Consider the following 22,593-nt stretch of genomic DNA (forward strand, 5'->3'; position numbering starts at 1 on the left):
GTTGAAACCCTTTGTTAGCTCCGTGCAAAAGAAAAAATAGGTATAGTCGATCTACACACTGACCGCAGAACGAAAAAGCAAAATAGAGAAGGTTAAAACTAAAGAAGCAAAAAATGCAATATGAAAAAACAAGGCAAAACATAGTGAAGAATGGGGATGTTTACTGAATGAATTATAAAATTACAGGAAAAGTTAAACAGGGAAGATATCTAAGCATTTCACCAAACATGTACATGCCTTCTATCACAAATCCTTTAAAATTGCAAATATCTTTGTCTTTACAAAACATAAGTAACTTTTGGTGTTTTCTATACACTTGCGTGTCTTTTTTTACAGATAAATATATGACTGAAAGAAGATATTAATAGAATAATTATGGCTAGTCAAGAACACTTATAGCTCCCGGTGATTCTTCATAATCAACTATATTCTCCCCCTTTTCCACCTCTGTAATGCAAACTTTAAATGAACAGCCAAAACATATATGTATCATAATCCTAGATGGTGATCTGGCATTAGATTTTGTTATCCTGATTATTAGCTGAATTTATAATTTACTATCAGTTCCCCTTATTTTGCTTTAAAATTTAATGTAGAGCTTATAGTCTAAGGCAGTTCAAGTTCGCCAACTGAGCGTTCTTAGCAATGTAAGCTTCATATTTAAAACTGGAAGTTCAAGAAAAACTGATAATTCATCTGAATTCATTTTCTTAAAAGAAATGTAGAGTTGATATATTGAGGTAGATAAATAAATTCTTACCGAGTTCTTTTTGGATTTCCAACCGTTGACTTAAGTGTCCACATCTTAGGCAGGAAATTCAGGAAAAAAACATGATATGGTAATTTGTTATTTACGCCCAGGAATATACGATAAGCTAATTTGTAAATGCAAAATCAGAAGAAAATGTGAAGTAAATATTTCTTGCATTTCAGGCTAGCACCTTGAGAAATGTAAACATGAGATAATTCATTAGGTTTATAGTACATACATATAGTAGATAAATCAAAACGTGAAAAAGTGTGGTCACACGTGCCTTTTTGGGTGCATTCTTTCATATGTAGTGAAGGATGCAGACAAAAAGATAACCTTACATATTCTTGCTGCCATATTGAACTAAGCAAGCAAGAAGCCAACTGAAAAGGCGGAGATACTGCCTAAGAGTAGAAACATGTGTGGAGTATCAATGTGCCCTCTGAAATCATCTAGGTAGCCAACAAAAGTTTCGTTGTAGCCTATAGAAAATCCACAACGAAATAACAAATGACCAGTTCTAATGATTACAAACACCAATAAATTGTAGCACAATCATCGTTCTCTGATCAGAGAACGATGATTGTTCTATAATTTATTCAGGCTGATAGAGCACTGATTGGTGTGCATGCCTTCTTGATAGAGCACTTGTTATTCAGGCTGATACGTTGAAGTTTATCCAAGGTGGATTTACTTGCATGCATCATACATGAATCTAGTTGTGCAGCAATCCTTCAGGTCTGTGATATGATGATTGACAAAGCCAGTCGTGGATAAACTCGAACAACAAGCAGGTGCTGTTTAATGGGACTCTTTGATTTCTCGGGTTATTTTTTTCATTACCCTCTGATAAATTCTTCATGCTACACATAGTAGACTGTTATCCATGGACCAGACATCAGCAGATGTGCATGTGCTGTTTAATGGGGCTCTTTGATTTCTGGGGCTATTTTTTCATTACCCTCTGATTTCATCAGCAGCACATACGCCAACATTATGCAAATGTCAATAGAGAAAAAAACCAATCCAACCCTAGGTGTAAGGAAAACTCATCACACTCATTCAGGAAGCACGGCCCAAATCGAATCTACTCGACCCCCAAAACAACAACCGCGTCACAATCCCTGAAGAACACCACCAAGTCACAGGCGGTTGCGGTTCCTTCTCCATTCTACCCCAAATCCCTAAAAGAAGATACCGCAACCACGCCCACCTGCAGAACCCATCCAAATCAGCCCCAAACAAACAACATTGCTGGCCTCCCATTAGAGCACCACACATTGAGCATGCCCCAGGAAGAACCTAAAACGCTTCCAGCCAACCTCAATCAGCACCCCTAGGCAGCTCTAGAGGAAACCCTAGGCATCCAACTAATCTTGATTTGGTACTCACAGAAGGGAAAAGGCATGATAATTCATTTCCTAGATGAATATTTCCACAACAACTAATGAGATCCCTAAACTGCTGAATCAGATAAATCAAGAATCGGTTTTATTCCCTAACTGATGAAGAACAATACTACGCGCTTGTGGCTATCTTGATAAAAATCATATTGTCTTAGATGAACATCTCCACAACAATTAATGCTATTCTCAGCGTTTATATGGACATATAATTACTTCCCTCATGTAGGGTTGAACTTAGCCCTTAGGCACCGATCATCCAATTAGTCACCAGGCAAATCAGTACTCACTGCACATGCAAAGGCATACACCCATCGTCCTGGAGCCGCACGGGTAGCAGAAGCCCTGCCCGCACCTGCAAAGGAAATTAACCAACCTCGCGGTATTTTTACTCGCTGCACATGAAAATAATCGATTAGTGAGCAAAAGATTCATGTAAAGCAGTAAATATACTTCCAATAAAATCAGATAAAATTAATTATTCCCATGATGCTTCAATGTCACAAATATGAACTCAAACCCTGGACAAGAAAATCATGCCAGTTTCCATCCAAAATAATAGTTCAGTTCCATCTATCCAATCATTGACACCTTATTCCTGCTTGCCCATCGTAATTACCAAAAAATAGCAAAGAGGGGGAAGGAGAGAAAATAGTGGAGACCATACCAGTCCAACCTAGAGTTGAAGCAGAACAGATCGTTGAGGCGACCAACAACAGCTCGGGGTGTTCGTTCAGGAGATCAGGTCGAGGACAACCTGGAGAGACAGGACGTGGAGCCCGCGACATCCATGGCCACTCTGAGCTCGCCGACTGGGGGTTGAGGGAGGATCAGGCGAACTCTCGGGAGTGCGTGGGGTGTTGATCTTTTTGAGATGCGTGGGGGAGGGGAGGAGTGAGGACGGGCGAGGTGGAGGAGGTAGGCGGTGGCGGCGAGTCGGTTCCAGGCTAGCCGACCGGGTCAACCTCGTGTGCAAGTTTTCTTTCAGGGTAGAGCCTAACCAAAGGATACGTGCAGCCAATCACTATCTCCAGTGGGACCAGCGAAAACGACCTGCAAATGCACCAGAGGCGCTCCCAACCCTGGGAGCTTAGAGCTCTTAGGGATACTATGATGTGACTTGGCAAGCATCCATGTACCTCTGTTCTAGTGAATTCCTAATGCTCCTTGTATATTATTTGCAGGGCAGTGGCTCGAGTCTTGATGCTGTTGCAGCTGCCATTCGAGTGTTGGAGGTATGCCGTATGCGTCATTCCCTGTGAATAGACGTGGTGTCTATTTTGTATAGTTTGTTCCATTAACATCTGTGGGAATTGTGGAATATACGAATAAGCAACCATTTGGTGTATGTTTCACATGATTTAGTCACAATTTACTAATGTCAGAATGAGAAATCAGAAGTGCTATTTTTTTTGCATTACTTGTACAATCAAGGTTTACAATCCTTCTAGATTTAAGCAGGTCTGTAGTGTTGTGGTTCAAGTACATAATAGTCTTATCGGCACTTGCTTGTTTCAAAATGTGTGATGGAAGTTTTCATTCTCATATATGTTTGACTAGGATGACCCCATTACAAATGCTGGCCGAGGTTCAAGTTTGACTGAGAGTGGTCGGGTGGAATGCGATGCGAGTATCATGGATGGAAGTACAGGTACCTACGGAGGTGTGGGAGTTGTGCAAGGTACTTGTGGAAATTTACTAGCATTTGATCCCCTATAATAGAAGCTTTAAATGAGAGTGTATCAGAAATTTTACTGTTGATATGCATATGTTGTGCTTGTTCAGGTACTCTCTGCTTTCTGTTTTTATAGATTAGGCATAAGACTAGCCCCAATGCAAGTATCATAAGTAGTATCATGCATGCCATGTTGGCAAAAATCTGATGTGTCACATCAATTAATGAGGTGAGAGATGAGAGTAGTATCATAATATGATACCGTATCATGACACATAAACCTAGAAAACTTCATGACACATACATCATGTACACACATTTGCATTGAGATTCTACAAAACATTAAATATGACATAAGTATGATACCATATTATGATACTATGCATTGTGGAGGTGGTATCACAAACTAGTATCATATACATGATACTAGTATATGATACTTACCATTGTGACTAGTCTAAAGAATCCTATCCAAATTGCATCACACTTGGCAAAGGAACAGATGATGGGTCCTTCGCTGCTTGGTCGGATACCCCCCATGTAATAACAAATTCAACTGTCTTCTCCATGTTTTGGTTACCCAGAACTTTATCCTTTCAGTAATTTTCTGCCCTCCTGTTATTTTCAGTAGTGTCACATGACTGATTTGACTGTGACATGATCTTTAAAGTTAGAATCAATTCTCTCTGATGCTGAAATAAGTAATGCAAACAACGACTTATATTCATTGAACAATGGGACCATTGCAAGATGACTGCTTTTTTGTGACTTTTTTGTGACTCACGGATAGCATTCTATCATGCACACCCATCCATCTTACATGTAATTCTGAATTGCTGACTTATTCGATGTTTCTTAGGTTTTTGGTCGGGGATGGAGCATACAAATGGGCCGAAGATAAAGGAATCGACCTAGTTGGATCCACATCGGAGGAAAATAATGTAAAATCTCCCCTTCCACTCTTCCATCCAATTTTTCATTCCTAAATCGCTGGTAATTTACCATCTCTTTTCATATACGGAGTCAGTGGTTAGTGACTGAGAATGCAAAAGCACAGTGGGTAAAATACAGTTCATTGCTTGCTAGTGCCAAGAATCGGTAAATCGTGCCACTGCTTCTGCTTCGGAATCAAGTTCAGTACAGTTGGAAACATCAGGTTCCTTCCTCATATTTCACTTGTATTCCAATTTTCCTGATGTTTCTGGCATATTATTTGAAATTCTAGCTTGGATTAGTGGTTATATTAGCTCATCCATATGTAATGTTCATTTGGTTGAAATATCTTATGAAAATGGATTGCAGTTGTAATGTTGTATGATTAACATCATTTCTTTTGCACAGAAATATGAATGAACAGTTGGAAGTTTACTATTAGCTGTTATTTTAGTAGCCCTTTTCTTCCATTCAGTATCATGGATGAATAGATGACATTGTGCGGTTGTGCCTCGGGCAGTACCCGATAAGGCCTCTTAAAAATATTAGTTTGTGAAACACTGGAAGATCTACCTGTAGCATCAGGTGCATTTGCATATAGTAGTAGTCTAGTAGATGCAACATACGTTAATAAGAACCTGATGTTCCTGCAGGTAGATGGCCGGGTTGGGTTGGCTGCTATGTATGGCTCTGGGTGCTGGGCTTCATCCAAAGGACCCTTTGGCACGCCATTCATAGTTGGGTGTTGTGCAACCGGAGCTGGTGAACACTTAATTAGAGGATTTGCTTCCCGTGAATGTTGTGTCTCGGCATCTCTGTACGTTTTTCCTTCAAATTGGCGCATTTCATATGTATAGTTTTCTATTTTACAATTGCCCACCATGTTATTTGTACTGTAAAATCAATTCTATCTTGTGTTCAAAAATGACCGTCTCACATATATATACATTATGTTCCTGGCTCAGTGAACTGAAACAACATGTACAACAGCTGTCTTTTCCATAATGTTCTCCTTCTGTTCTCCTTGTTAAAATTTCAACATGACGCTTTACATGCTCAATACGTATCTTCTTCTCAGGTCACCATCAGGACCCGCTTCTTCCTGCACCAAAGTTCTGCGGTCGGCGGTTCAAAGCAGCAGCGAGATGTCTCACGACACCGGCGCGGGGTTGTTACTGGTTCAGGCTGACGTTATAAAGGTGTTATCATTTGCAAACCCATCTGCCCCGAGGTTGGACGAGCAAACCCCTCCGCTCTTGGTTCGTCGTTCGGCATCGGGTATTTCGGGAGCAATATGAGCAATCCGAAGGTAGGCAGCATGCGGCGGTTCCCTCTCTTTCTCGGACAAACCTGCTTATCTGGATCAATCATCTCAGAGATGTTGAAATATTGGGCCCACTTTTAGTGGCCCAAATTAGATTTCAGTTTTTCCTATAAATCTCAAAGCCCACATAGTGGCAGCCTTGTGAGTTTGAGCCCAAGTTGGTGGCAGCTCACTAGGGAGTGGCAAGAGGTGGGAAGTTTAGTCCCACATGGAAAGTTGGGAGGAAGTTAGACCACCTTATAAGGTGGGTTGTTCCACCACTAGTAAGTGAGTGAGAATAGGAGTGCTACACGCGCGCGCTCCTCCTCCTCCTCGCTTGCTCGTCTCGACTCGACACGTCACGACGCGCTCGTGTTGAGTGGATTGAGCCTCGAGCCGAGACTTTCCTTACTTTTTGCAGCTCAGGAAAACGAACAGAGTCCTAGACGGACGCGTCGCAGTTAGTCGGTTCGGGTCGCTCCCGGATCGTGGGCTATCTGTAACCGACTCGAAACGTTCGTGCGACGTGGGCGTGGCCCACGTTGCCTAGGGTTTCCCGAGCCTATATAATCTCCTGCCCGGCTACCGCGAAACACATCTAATACACGAGTTAGGGTTTCCACCTCTCTCGCTTGCGCCGCCATCGTAGCCTACTCCATCCCGCGCGCCGACGTGCATCGGCGAACGGGAGAGCGGGTCTCCGGAACCGCTCGTCCTTGCGATCCCGTACGGGAGAGGGCGGATTAGGGTTTTGGGAAGCGCTCGCGCGACCGCTCAAGCTCTCCATCACGGGTCGCCTTCCGTCCAAGTCGGGCGGTGCTGCCTACCGTCGTCTTCAACGCCGTCTACTTCGACCCATCGTCCCCGTCGTCAACAACGTTGTCATCAACAACGTTACTGCTGCGACATCGTCTGCTACACCTCCACCGCCACCTCCACCAGATCGGTACGTGCGACATATCTCGATCTATTTAGCGATGGATGTTGTACCGTTTGCTCTGCTACTGTTCATGTTGATCACTGCATCTAGTATATTGAGTTTCACATGTCAGTAGTTACTTTCGTCATGCTTTATATTCTGGAATTAATCATGGAAATTGTGCCTAATTATCCAACAATCCAAAAACCTAATTGTAGGCAATTTCCTGAGTTAACAATGGCTGGTTTTGTTGATGCACCGAGGCCGGATAAGTTCACCGGTGTGCACTTTAAGAGGTGGCAAGTTAAGGCCATGCTCCGGCTTACTCATATGAAAATATTCGACGTTATCGATGGTTTACCCGAAGGAACTATATCTGACCAAGATCAGAACAAGTTCAAGGAAAACAATACTCTCTTCGTCGGATGCGTTCGAGTATTCTTGCTGATCGTCCGTGTGATGTGTACATGCACATAACGGATGGTAAAGAGCTCCGGGATGCACTCGAATGCTAAATTCGGTGCAACCGATGCGAGCGATGAAGCTGTACATCATGGAAAGCTTCCATGACATCGGGATGGTAAACAACCGTTCACGTAGTCGAACAAGCTCATGAGATACGGTGCATTGCGAAAGAGCTTGAACTCCTTAAGTGTGCCTTACACGACAAGTTTGTGGCTGGATGCATCATCGCTAAGTTGCCCCCTTCATGGAGGAACTTTGCCACAACTCTCAAACACAAGAGACAGGGAGATATCGGTTGAAAATCCGATAGCGTCTCTTGATGTTGAGGAGAAAGCTCGGGCTAAGGATAATACTGAGAAAGGAGAGGGTCAGTCTAGCGCCAACATGGTGCAGAAGAAACCCTACAGCAAGAACAAAGGGAATAACAAACCCTCCTTCAATAAGCCTATGAAGACTACAACCTTCAAGAAGAAGAAGATGATAAACAAAGCGAGATCCGAGCTGCTTTACCCGTGGAGAGGCTGGCCACTTTTCTAAGGACTTGTCTAGAGAGGGCAGACCGCAAGAAAAAGGCGAGGCAAGTCAACACGGTGACCGCTAGCAATGCTGATGGGTACGGTAATCTCTTTACTCGTTCTTTCGGTATTTCAATCTCCATGTTGGTGGATTGATACAGGTGCTAATGTTCATGTGTGTGCTGACATATCCATGTTCACTTCTTACCAGGTCGCCCGGGATTCTTCCATCTTGATGGGGAATGGGTCACATGCTTCGTTCGTGGTGTTGGCACGGTAGATCCGAAGTTCACTTCGGGGAAGATCGTGCAGCTGAGGAACGTGCAGCATGTCCCTACTATGAACAAGAATCTCGTTAGCGGCTCCCTTCTATGCAGAGATGGGTTCAAGGTTGTTTTAGAGTCGAATAAAGTAGTTGTTTCCAAGTTTGGACAATTTATTGGTAAAGGCTATGAGTGCGGAGGCTTGTTCCGCTTTTCGCTTTCTGATTTCAGCAATAAGTCTGTGAACCATATTTGTGGCAATGTTAGTGATGATACCGGTGTTTGGCATTCTCGTTTATGTCACATTAATTTTGGTTTAATGTCTCGGCTATCCAGTTTAAGTTTAATTCCGAATTTCACCATTGCCAAAGGTTCTAAGTGCCATAGTTGTGTGCAATCAAAGCAACCTCGGAAGCCTCACAAGGCGGCCGAGGAGAGAAACTTGGCACCTCTAGAACTCATACATTCCGATCTATGCGAGATGAATGGTGTGTTGACAAAAGGTGGAAAGAGATATTTCATGACATTGATTGATGATGCGACTAGATTTTGCTATGTTTATTTGTTGCGAACTAAAGATGAAGCTTTAGACTACTTTAAAATTTATAAGGCCGAAGTTGAAAATCAACTAGAGAGAAAGATCAAGCGTCTTAGGTCGGATCGTGGTGGCGAGTATTTTCCTAAAATCTTTGATGAATTCTCGTGAGGAACATGGTATTATTCATGAGAGGACGCCTCCCTATTCGCCCCAATCAAACGGGGTTGCCGAGAGGAAAAACCGCACGCTGACTGACTTGGTGAATTCCATGTTAGCCACTGCTGGTTTATCAAAGGCATGGTGGGGGGAGGCTTTGTTGACTTCATGTTGATACGTCTCCAACGTATCGATAATTTCTTGTGTTCCATGCCACATTATTGATGTTATCTACATGTTTTATGCACACTTTATGTCATATTCGTGCATTTTCCGGAACTAACCTATTAACAAGATGCCGAAGTGCCGGTTCCTGTTTTCTGCTGTTTTTGGTTTCGTAAATCCTAGTAACGAAATATTCTCGGAATCGGACGAAATCAACGCCAAAGTTCCTATTTTCATCGGAAGCATCCGGAACACCCGGGAAGGACCGGAGGGGGCCACAGGGCCACCAAACCCTAGGCCGGCGCGGCCGAGAGGGGGCCGCGCCGCCCTATGGTGTGGCCCCCCTGTCGGCCCTCCTCGCGCCGCCTCTTCGCCTATATAAAGCCCCCGGATCAGAAAACCCGATACCAATTGACGAAACTCCGGAAAGACTCCGTGGGCGCCGCCACCGTCGCGAAACTCCAATCCGGGGGACGGAACTCGTTCCGGCACCTCGCCGGAGCGGGGAAGTGCCCCCGGAAGGCTTCTCCATCGACACCGCTGCCATCTCCATCGACACCGCTGCCATCTCCACCGCCATCTTCATCACCGCTGCTGCTCCCATGAGGAGGGAGTAGTTCCCCATCGAGGCTCGGGGCTGTACCGGTAGCTATGTGGTTAATCTCTCTTCCATGTACTTAAATACAATGATCTCATGAGCTGCTTTACATGATTGAGATCCATATGAGTTTTGTATCACAATTCATCTATGTGCTACTCTAGTGATGTTATTAAAGTAGTTCTATTCCTCCCGCACGTGTGTAAAGATGACAGTGCGTGCACCGTGTTAGTACTTGGTTTATGCTATGATCATGATCTCTTGTAGATTATGGAGTTAACTATTGCTATGATAATATTGATGTGATCTATTCCTCCTACATATGCATGAAGGTGACGAGTGTGCATGCTATGCTAGTACTTGGTTTAGTAGCGTTGATCTATCTTACACTAAAGGTTACTTAAACATGAGCATTATTGTGGAGCTTGTTAACTCCGGCATTGAGGGTTCGTGTAATCCTACGCAATGTGTTCATCATCCAACAAAAGTGTAGAGTATGCATTTATCTATTCTGTTATGTGATCAATGTTGAGAGTGTCCACTAGTGAAAGTGTAATCCCTAGGCCTTGTTCCTAAATACTGCTGAGTTACTACTGCTTGTTTACTACTACTGCGTTACTACTGCTGAGTTAATATTGCTTGTTTACTGTTTTACTGCGTTACTACTGCTGCAATACCACCACCATCAACTACACGCCAAGCACTTTTCTGGCACCGTTGCTACTGCTCATACTTATTTATACCACCTGTATTTCACTATCTCTTCGCCGAACTAGTGCACCTATTAGGTGTGTTGGGGACACAAGAGACTTCTTGCTTTGTGGTTGCGGTGGTTGCATGAGAGGGATATCTTTGACCTCTTCCTCCCCGAGTTCGATAAACCTTGGGTATCCACTTAAGGGAAACTTGCTTGCTGTTCTACAAACCTCTCCTCTTGGAGGCCCAACACTGTCTACGAGGAAAGGAGGGGGAACGTAGACATCAAGCACTTTTCTCGGCGCCGTTGCCGGGAGGAAAGGTAAAAGGCTCTCATACTACGGTCCCAGGTAAAGTATTTTTCTGGCGCCGTTGTGTGTGTGCTCGAAGCTATTTCCTTTAGATCCTGCAGTTGCATCTTTTTGTTTCTTGTTTACACTAGTTTGGCATAATGTACAAGAGTGAGCTTCTTATTCTATTTCCTGATTTAAAACATGGATTGTTTGATGCGAAAATTAAAAAACCTATGAAATCTTCTTTGCATGCTGGTAGTAATATTAGTATGAACGCTTTGAACACCATTGTTGACAATAATATAGAAAGTTCTAAGCTTGGGGAAGCTGGTTTTCATGATCTTTTTAGTCCCCCAAGCATTGAGGAGAAAATTTTCTTTGATGATACTTTGCCTCCTATTTATGATGATTATAATGATAGTGGTCTTTTGGTGCCACCTACTATGGAGAGTGAATTTGATTATGATTACAATATGCCTCCTACACTTGATGAGAATAATAATGATAGCTACTTTGTTGAATTTGCTCCCACTACAACTAATAAAACTGATTATGCTTATGTTGGGAGTAGTAATAATTTTGTGCATGAGACTCATGATAAGAATGTTTCATTTGATGGTTATATTGTTGAGTTTGCTCATGTTGCTACTGAAAGTTATTATGAGAGGGGAAAATATGGTTGTGGAAATTTTCGTGTTACTAAAACACCTCTCTATGTGCTGAAATTTTTGATGCTACACTTGTTCTATCTTCCTATGCTTGTTACTTTGCTCTTCATGAACTTGTTTATTTACAAGATTCCCATGCATAGGAAGCATGTTAGACTTAAATGTGTTTTGTATTTGCCTCTTGATGCTCTCTTTTACTTCAACTACTATTTCTTGCGAGTGCATCATTAAAACTGCTGAGCCCATCTTAATGGCTATAAAGAAAGAACTTCTTGGGAGATAACCCATGTGTTATTTTGCTACAGTACTTTGTTTTATATTTGTGTCTTGGAAGTTGTTTACTACTGTAGCAACCTCTCCTTATCTTAGTTTTGAGTTTTGTTGTGCCAAGTTAAGCCGTTGATAGAAAAGTAAGTACTAGATTTGGATTACTGCGCAGTTCCAGATTTCTTTGCTGTCACGAATTTGAGCCCACTGCCCTGCAGGAAGCTCAGAAAATTATGCCAATTTACGTGCATGATCCTCAGATATGTACGCAACTTTCATTCAATTTGGGCATTTTCATTTGAGCAAGTCTGGTGGCCTAATAAAATCCATCTTTACGGACTGTTCTGTTTTGACAGATTCTGCCTTTTATTTCGCATTGCCTCTTTTGCTATGTTGGATGAATTTCTTTGATCCATTAATGTCCAGTAGCTTTATGCAATGTCCAGAAGTGTTAAGAATGATTGTGTCACCTCTGAACATGTTAATTTTTATTGTCCACTAACCCTCTAATGAGTTGTTTCGAGTTTGGTGTGGAGGAAGTTTTCAAGGGTCAAGAGAGGAGGATGATATACTATGATCAAGGAGAGTGAAAGCTCTAAGCTTGGGGATGCACCCGGTGGTTCACCCCTGCATATATCAAGAAGACTCAAGCGTCTAAGCTTGGGGATGCCCAAGGCATCCCCTTCTTCATCGACAACATTATCGGGTTCCTCCCCTGAAACTATATTTTTATTCCATCACATCTTATGTGCTTTTTCTTGGAGCGTCCGTTTGTTTGCTTTTGTTTTTGTTTGTGTTTGAATAAATTGGATTACATCATGCTTGTGTTGGAGAGAGACACGCTCCGCTGGTTCAAATGAACACATGTGTTCTTAGCTCATAATATTCATGGCGAAGTTTCCTCTTCGTTAAATTGTTATATGGTTGGAATTGGAAAATGATACATGTAGTAATTGCTATAATGTCTTGGGTAATGTGATACTTGGCAATTGTTGTGCTCATGTTTAAGCTCTTGCATCATATACTTTGCACCTATTAGTGAAGAATACATAGAGCATGCTAAAATTTGGTTTGCATAATTGGTTTCTCTAAGGTCTAGATAATTTCTAGTTTTGAGTTTGAACAACAAGGAAGACGGTGTAGAGTCTTATAATGCTTGTAATATGTCTTTTATGTGAGTTTTGCTGTACTAGTTCATCCTTGTGTTTGCCTCAAACAACCTTGCTAGCCTAAACCTTGTATCGAGAGGGAATACTTCTCATGCATCCAAATACTTGAGCCAACACTATGCCATTTGTGTCCACCATACCTACCTACTACATGGTATTTCTCCGCCATTCCAAAGTAAATTGCTTGAGTGCTACCTTTAAACAATTCAAAATTTATTACCTCTGATTTGTGTCAATGTTTTATAGCTCATGAGGAAGTATGTGGTGTTTATCTTTCAATCTTGTTGGGCAACTTTCACCAATGGACTAGTGGCTTCATCCGCTTATCCAATAATTTTGCAAAAAGAGCTGGCAATGGGATTCCCAGTCCCAAATTAACAAACTAAAAATAGACACTCCTCCATGGTATGTGATTGTTGGACGGCACCCGAAGGATTCGGTTAGCCATGGCTTGTGTAAGCAAAGGTTGGGAGGAGTGTCATCATAATAAAACTAAAATAAAAAGGTACTCCTTCATGGTATGAGATTGTTGGCGGGCACCCGAGGATTCGGTTAGCCATGGTTTGTGAAAGAAAGGTTGGAAGGAGTGCCATCCAAAAATAAAATAAAATGGGAGCCGCTCTTTGAAGGTTTGTCCGGCAAGGGGGTTAGAGTACCCGCTACCATTCGTTGACAACAACAAACACCTCTCAAAACTTTACTTTTATGCTCTCTTTATGTTTTCAAAATCAAAGCTCTAGCACAAATATAGCAATCGATGCTTTCCTCTTTGAAGGACCATTCTTTTACTTTTATTGTTGAGTCAGTTCACCTATTTCTCTCCATCTCAAGAAGCAAACACTTGTGTGAACTGTGCATTGATTCTTACATATTTGCATATTGCATTTGTTATATTGCTTTGCATTGACAATTATCCATGAGATATACATGTTACAAGTTGAAAGCAACCGCTGAAACTTAATCTTCTTTTGTGTTGTTTCAATACCTTTACTTTGAATTATTACTTTATGAGTTAACTCTTATGCAAGACTTATTGATGCTTGTCTTGAAGTGCTATTCATGAAAAGTCTTTGCTTTATGATTCAGCTTGTTTACCCATGTCATATACATTGTTTTGATCGCTGCATTCACTACATATGCTTTACAAATAGTATGATCAAGTTTATGATGGCATGTCACTCCGAAATTATCTTTGTTATCGTTTTACCTGCTCGGGACGAGCGGAACTAAGCTTGGGGATGCCGATACGTCTCCAACGTATCGATAATTTCTTGTGTTCCATGCCACATTATTGATGTTATCTACATGTTTTATGCACACTTTATGTCATATTCGTGCATTTTACTGGAACTAACCTATTAACAAGATGCCGAAGTGCCGGTTCACGTTTTCTCGCTGTTTTTGGTTTCGAAATCCTAGTAACGAAATATTCTCGGAATCGGACGAAATCAACGCCAAAGTTCCTATTTTCATCGGAAGCATCCGAACACCCGGGAAGGACCGGAGGGGGCCACGGGGCCACCAAACCCTAGGCCGGCGCGGCCGAGAGGGGGCCGCGCCGCCCTATGGTGTGGCCCCCTGTCAGCCCTCCTGCGCCGCCTCTTCGCCTATATAAAGCCCCTGGATCAGAAAACCCGATACCAATTGACGAAACTCCAGAAAGACTCCGTGGGCGCCGCCACCGTCGCGAAACTCCAATTCGGGGGACGGAACTCGTTCCGGCACCCTGCCGGAGCGGGGAAGTGCCCCGGAAGGCTTCTCCATCGACACCGCTGCCATCTCCATCGACACCGCTGCCATCTCCACCGCCATCTTCATCACCGCTGCTGCTCCCATGAGGAGGGAGTAGTTCCCCATCGAGGCTCGGGGCTGTACCGGTAGCTATGTGGTTAATCTCTCTTCCATGTACTTAAATACAATGATCTCATGAGCTGCTTTACATGATTGAGATCCATATGAGTTTTGTATCACAATTCATCTATGTGCTACTCTAGTGATGTTATTAAAGTAGTTCTATTCCTCCTGCACGTGTGTAAAGATGACAGTGCGTGCACCGTGTTAGTACTTGGTTTATGCTATGATCATGATCTCTTGTAGATTATGGAGTTAACTATTGCTATGATAATATTGATGTGATCTATTCCTCCTACATATGCATGAAGGTGACAGTGTGCATGCTATGCTAGTACTTGGTTTAGTAGCGTTGATCTATCTTACACTAAAGGTTACTTAAACATGAGCATTATTGTGGAGCTTGTTAACTCCGGCATTGAGGGTTCGTGTAATCCTACGCAATGTGTTCATCATCCAACAAAAGTGTAGAGTATGCATTTATCTATTCTGTTATGTGATCAATGTTGAGAGTGTCCACTAGTGAAAGTGTAATCCCTAGGCCTTGTTCCTAAATACTGCTGAGTTACTACTGCTTGTTTACTACTACTTGCGTTACTACTGCTGAGTTAATATTGCTTGTTTATTGTTTCTATCGCGTTACTACTGCTGCAATACCACCACCATCAACTACACGCCAAGCACTTTTCCGGCACCGTTGCTACTCGCTCATACTTATTTATACCACCTGTATTTCACTATCTCTTCGCCGAACTAGTGCACCTATTAGGTGTGTTGGGGACACAAGAGACTTCTTGCTTTGTGGTTGCGGGGTTGCATGAGAGGGATATCTTTGACCTCTTCCTCCCTGAGTTCGATAAACCTTGGGTATCCACTTAAGGGAAACTTGCTGCTGTTCTACAAACCTCTCCTCTTGGAGGCCCAACACTGTCTACAGGAAAGGAGGGGGAACGTAGACATCACATGTCATGTCCTGAATAGAGTTCCTAACAAGAATAAAGATAAAACCCCTTACGAGGAGTGGTCTGGGAGAAAACCATCACTTTCGTATTTGCGCACATGGGGATGTTTGGCGAAAGTCAATATTCCAATTACTAAGAAGCGCAAACTCGGACCAAAGACGAGTGGATTGTATCTTTCTAGGTTATGCTCCGCGGAGTGTAGGCTATAGATTTTTAGTAGTTCAATCCGAAGTACACGATATGCATGTTGATACTATTATGGAATCTCGTGATGCAACATTCTTTGAGAATATGTTTCCTATGAAAGATATGCATAGCATTGCTAGAATTTCTACTGAGAGAGTTCCCGAATCTAGTACATCTAATGAGTATTTTGAACAATCACATGAGATTGTTATTGAGAAGGATGACAATGAAGCTCCTAAACGGAGCAAGAGACGGAGGATTGAAAAATCCTTTGGTGATGATTTCATTGTGTACCTTGTGGATGATACTCCCACGTCCATTGCAGAGGCATATGCATCTCCGGATGCGGATGACTCGGAAAGAAGCTCGTCCATAATGAGATGGACTCGATTCTTTCTAATGGAACTTGGGAGTTGTCGAAACGACCCCACGGATGCAAGCCTCGTAGGCTGCAAATGGGTGTTCAAGAAGAAGCTAAGACCCGATGGTACTATTGAAAAGTACAAGGTGCGGCTTGTAGCGAAAGGCTACACACGAGAGAGAAGGCGAAGATTACTTCGACACCTATTCACTCGTCGCTAGACTTACCACCATTCGAGTACTACTATCCATGGCTGCCTCCTATGGTCTTATCGTTCATCAAATGGACGTAAAGACAGCTTTCCTTAATGGAGAGTTGGAAGAGGAAATCTATATGGATCAGCCTCGATGGGTTTGTAGTAAAAGGTGCAGAGAGAAAGGTGTGCAAGTTGCTGAAATCTTTATATGGCTCGAAACAAGCACCTAAGCAATGGCATGAGAAGTTTGACGAACTTTGACTTCGTAGGCTTTGTTGTCAATGAGGCCGACAAGTGCGTTTACTATCGCCATGGTGGGGGCGAAGGTGTTATACTATGTTTGTATGTGGATGATATTCTGATCTTTGGTACAAACATGAAAGTAATACACGAGGTCAAGTCTTTCTTGTCAAAGAGCTTTGATATGAAAGATGCGGGAGAAGCCGATGTGATTCCGAACATCAAGCTGATTAAGAACGAGAGTGGGATTACTCTAACGCAATCCCATTATGTTGAGAAGATCTTGAGCCGGTTCGGCTATATTGATAGCAAGCCTTCTTCAACACCTTATGATCCCGAGTGTGACACTACGCAAGAACCGGAGGATTGCCATAGATCAATTGAGATATTCTCGGATCGTTGGCTCACTCATGTACTTAGCGAGCGCGACTAGACTCGACATCTCTTTTGTCGTTAGCAAGTTGAGTAGGTTCATGTCAAACCCGGTATCGATCATTGGCATGCACTTGATAGGGTCATGCGCTACCTATGTGGTACAATGAGTTATGGGATTCACTATTCAGGGCACCCAGCTGTGCTTGAAGGATATAGTGATTCGAATTGGATCTCAGATGTAGCTGATCTGTATGCCACAAGTGGGTATGTATTTACCTTTGGAGGTGGCACAGTGTCATGGAGATCTTGCAAGCAAACCATATTGACGAGGTCAACTATGGAAGCAGAACTTATCGCTTTAGACACAACCACTCGTTGAATCGGAATGGTTGCGTGAGCTCTTGATGGACTTGCTCGTGGTTGAAAAACCTGTTCCGGCAATCCTTTTGAATTGTGACAATCAAACTGTAATTGTCAAAGTGAACAATTCTAAGGATAACGCGAAGTCATCAAGACACGTCAAGAGACGTTTGAAGTCCGTCGAGAAATTGCGATACTCCGGAGTAATAATCGTTACATATATTCAAACGGACAAAAACTCGGCAGATCCCTTTACAAAGGGACTATCACGTAATGTGATAGAAAGTGCATCGAGGGAGATGGGTTTGAGACCCGTTGATGTTACGCCATAGTGGTAACCCAACCTTTGTGATCGGAGATCCCGTGAATTAGGACCTCGGGAAGAACAAACTAGTGGTTTAATTGAGGAGAGTATTATGTAACCCTCTCTATGTGAAGATGCACAACTCTCGATTCTGTTGTAAGGCAGGTTGGCAACAAGCCTTAATGTGTTTATGTTGGCTATTTTAGCAAAGATGTCTGTCCTACGAGCATTCTTGAAATAACACACCTATATGAGTCCGATTGTTAAACGTCGCAATCTATGAGATTTGGGTGATCTCTAGTAAACTCATGAAGAGACCACGAAGTATGACGCATATGCTTCACCCGCGGGGTAGGCTACTGGCAGCCATGTACTGATCATGACCTTGAGTGAAACCCTGTTCACGCAAAACTTGCAATTCAAGGCTTAGTCCATTGTTCAAGTGTGAATGGATGTAGCTTAAGGTTCTAGGCGGAAGTTCAACTTAACAGTCTCCATCGAAACACCTGGTATATAAACAAGCAGCGAGTATTGGTAAATCTCTAAATGGGGATTTGAGATCCGGTGGGGGATTGTTGAAATATTGGGCCCACTTTTAGTGGCCCAAATTAGATTTCAGTTTTTCCTATAAATCTCAAAGCCCACATAGTGGCAACCTTGTGAGTTTGAGCCCAAGTTGGTGGCAGCTCACTAGGGAGTGGCAAGAGGTGGGAAGTTTAGTCCCACATGGAAAGTTGGGAGGAAGTTAGACCACCTTATAAGGTGGGTTGTTCCACCACTAGTAAGTGAGTGAGAATAGGAGTGCTACACGCGCGCGCTCCTCCTCCTCCTCGCTTGCTCGTCTCGACTCGACACGTCACGACGCGCGCGCCGCGCTCGTGTTGAGTGGATTGAGCCTCGAGCCGAGACTTTCCTTACTTTTTGCAGCTCAGGAAAACGAACAGAGTCCTAGACGGACGCGTCGCAGTTAGTCGGTTCGGGTCGCTCCCGGATCGTGGGCTATCTGTAACCGACTCGAAACGTTCGTGCGACGTGGGCGTGGCCCACGTTGCCTAGGGTTTCCCGAGCCTATATAATCTCCTGCCCGGCTACCGCAGAAACACATCTAATACACGAGTTAGGGTTTCCACCTCTCTCGCTTGCGCCGCCATCGTAGCCTACTCCATCCCGCGCGCCGACGTGCATCGGCGAACGGGAGAGCAGGTCTCCGGAACCGCTCGTCCTTGCGATCCTGTACGGGAGAGGGCGAGTAGGTTTTCGGGAAGCGCCTGCGCGATCGCTCAAGCTCTCCATCACGGGTCGCCTTCCGTCCAAGTCGGGCGGTGCTGCCTACCGTCGTCTTCAACGCCGTCTACTTCGACCCATCGTCCCCGTCGTCAACAACGTTGTCATCAACAACGTTACTGCTGCGACATCGTCCGCTACACCTCCACCGCCACCTCCACCGGATCGGTACGTGCGACATATCTCGATCCGTTTAGCGATGGATGTTGTACCGTTTGCTCTGCTACTGTTCATGTTGATCACTGCATCTAGTATGTTCGAGTTTCACATGTCAGTAGTTACTTTCGTCATGCTTTATATTCTGGAATTAATCATGGAAATTGTGCCTAATTATCCAACAAGAGACACTTGGGTAATGCTTTGTAGGTTTCAATGCTTCGAGACTCGAGAACGGCGTCTAGTTCCATCCAGCACTTTGCTACTCGAGTTCATCTCGGTGCACCGTCGAGCAAAGAGTGACGACGCGGACAAGGCGAAACATCGGAGTACGGCGTGGCCGTGTGCATGCTAATCCTGGCGTCCTCGGCATCTTTTCTTCTTATTTGCTGAGTGAAACATTTCCATCTTGCTAAAGGGTGAGCAGCGCCATAGATAACTTGTTGTCTTGTTGATGGGTGGTCCATTCACATTCTGCCGCAATTGCTGGCAAGGATGCGCAAAACAATCGTATCGGAAATAGCTTACAGATTTAAAGGTGTTTGTGTGAACAGTCGTCTGGTTGGTACTGATGCTAGAGTGGTATCATGCTGGGTCAGCCCAATAGTGACTGAGGTGATCTCGGTACCCAGTGCGTTTTTTCCTTGTGCAGCGATCGGTCGCAAGCTGCCGAAGCACAAGTGTTGTAATGGCACCAGCAGAAGATTTATCTCCCAACATAAAATTTTCAGTTAGGTTCTTCCATTTTTTGTTGGACAGAACTACGCGGCGGCGCCGCACAAATCCTTTTCTGTGCGGCGGATTCCTCTGACCCCACCACGTGAGGTTTGAGTGCGTGCCCGTATTTTAGTTTGCTTGCGGGGCACCTTCTGACCACGTGACTGTGGGCTGTGGCAGTGTGGCTGACATGCAAATGATTCCTGCCATACGCACCGATAAAAAAAATATACAGAACTTGTCTCATGGTGAGGAAGTGAGGAATCCAGCAATTCCCCAAAACACCATAGTGTAACACGTAATACAAGAACACTTTCTAACTACCAGGTTTACCAGATTAACTAGATTTGATTGCCATATTACTTTCATTTGGCTACAAGGTTTAAACCAAAGTGAAAACACCGGAAGAAAAACACAAGAGTCGGCACTAATTAATCTGGCAATCGGTCTCGTTTAAACCGGCACAATACTCAGAATTAATCTGGTAATTAGGACCTAACTACTCTTGAAATTAGTACTCGTAATAGGGAAGCAAGGCTCTAAACTAAATCCGGCAATTACACCTAACTAATATGTTAATTACTACTCTCCGGTACTAGTAAACTAATCTGGCAATTAGTACGAATTGGCGCATACAACCTATTTAATCTGTCAATTGCGTCTAATTATTCTACAAACTAGATCTGATTAATCTGGCAGTTGCTACAAAGGTCAACTATAGTACTAATTCACTCATCAGCCGAGATTACATCCTCTCTGCTATCAAATCTAAAGGTATAAACGATGCCCCCCATAGGGGATTTCACAGCGATTTGAAATGCTGGCCGTTGGATCGGGATCCTTGAGCGCATCTCGGCCGTACGTTCGCGGTGAATTTTTTCCACCATCCCAACACGACAAAACCTAGACTACTTTCCCCACCAATCCACGCACAGCCGCCGCGCCCCTCCCGCATTCGTCATGCTCCTCCTCCTCTCTCACCCAATCCCCACGTTCCTCTCTCCCCAATCCCCTCCAGCTCCACTCCCCATCTCCTCCCCCACCACATCTCCTGATTTTCTCCTTGGCTCGAGCCGGGGGAGGCGCAGGGCAGTAGGCGGGGAAGATGCAGACCGAGGCGGAGCTCGACATGGGGAGAAGGCGGTGAAGATGCGGACCGAGGCGGAGCTCGACTGGGGGAGCAGGCGAGGAAGGCGCGGCGGAGCTCGAGGTGATTCCCTTCCCACATCCTCTTGCCTGTTCCTTTTCATGGGGATCATCCCTTTGCAGCCCGACCGCGATGTGCCGCCCCTGGTGAGAACCAAGAGGAAGAGGTGGACACAGAGAGGGAGATGGAGGGGAAAAAAGAGGGTGAGGGTGCATATCATCTTTTGTCTTCTCTAAGTTATGCTGCGTGGAGCTCATTCCCATCTTAATGATCTATCTGCTACCATCAGGAGATGGTATGAAGCCAAGATGGAGGGGATTTTACTTCGTCCCTCTCTTAGGCTCATTTCATATCCTCCTCGCTGAAATCTTTTCCTGGGACTGAAGAAACGGTGGCTTCCTCATGTCTCAATCAACTCCAGCAGTGGCTGAATTTCATGTAACCAGACAACCAAATGAGTCTTGTGACCATTCAAGTTTTGTTGGCCAAGAGGCACTACATGCAGATTTCTGCACTTTTCTAAATCAATAATTCCTGAGCTACTATTGATTTTTTTATGAAGTATCTTCTTTGAATATGATGATTTTTTAGTCTGCATAAATAATAAAATATCTAGCTTAACGTTGTTTCTAGGATACTGAACTGTTTTGGAAGCTCTACAAGGAAGATCCAGCAACATGTGCCACTGTAATGAAAATTTCAGTCGGTGCTGCATCTATCCATCCGCAGGTAACCATCTCCTTCAGGTCTCCCTTTTTATTTGCTACCTAAAATCCTCACTCGACAGTGAAACTAAGTATATATACACAACTCGATTTTTTTTAATTTGTTTGGACAGGTTGATTTCTTCTGTTTTTTGTGGTGGTTTCAGGTTACTGTCTTCAAATACTTCTATTCTATTGCTTGCCAAGCATATGCGTAATGTGGTCATGTATGTTTGCCCGGAACACAAGATTTGTCCTTTTTGGCTTTGGTGCCTTGGTCTCCTCTAAGTGTGAAGGATATTTTTTTCTCATCTCATGGAACCTACTAGTGATATGTTTACGGGCTAATGTAAGTGCTTGTCGTTTTTCTCACATTTTGTCATGCTTAGTTTCTTGTATGTGGATTTTGTCGCAATGGTCTACTGCCGTTGTTCATGAACTACTGAAACTAGATTCTTTTAGCTGTGAAATGACCTTTCTGATTCATTGCAACAATTCCTACAGATTCTGCAGTCAAGCCTTACAGGAATGAAAGAACATACCGTTTATGTTTTTTTTTTATGATTTTGGGGTTATGCAGTTGAGCCCTACAGGTAGCCTCGTATTGTTCATTGTAGATGTATCAAAAACAACCAGGCTTCAGTTTGTCGTACAGCCCTATGTATGTTTTTTTGCATTTCCCCTAAATAAGGTTGCTTTCCGGTTAGTTATACTATAAATAAACTTGAAACTGATCTGTTGGAAAATATTACAACTATGCATAATTATTGTTTTATTGGAGCACAATTACAGAGCTTCAAATAGAAGTTTCAGTACATGAAAGTTAATGCCACCAAGTTATTGAACAAGCAACCACCACCTTTCATTACTGTTATATCTCTGAGAGTTGCAGAAGCCGACACACTTCAGTGCCCAAACCATGCGTGAAAATATAAGACACATTTTGTGAACTCCCTTTGGTTATGTTTGGAAG

The 22,593-nt window shown here is 43.5% G+C and overlaps 1 pseudogene; it reads left to right on the forward strand.

Annotated features, from left to right (window-relative positions):
• The first annotated feature begins 3,287 nt into the window (after nt 1–3,287).
• On the forward strand, nt 3,288–19,355 carry LOC124671043 (annotated as a pseudogene).
• Nucleotides 19,356–22,593: the final 3,238 nt, after the last annotated feature.

The sequence above is a fragment of the Lolium rigidum genome, chromosome 7 (assembly GCF_022539505.1).
Source record: "Lolium rigidum isolate FL_2022 chromosome 7, APGP_CSIRO_Lrig_0.1, whole genome shotgun sequence".
NCBI lineage: Eukaryota > Viridiplantae > Streptophyta > Magnoliopsida > Poales > Poaceae > Lolium > Lolium rigidum.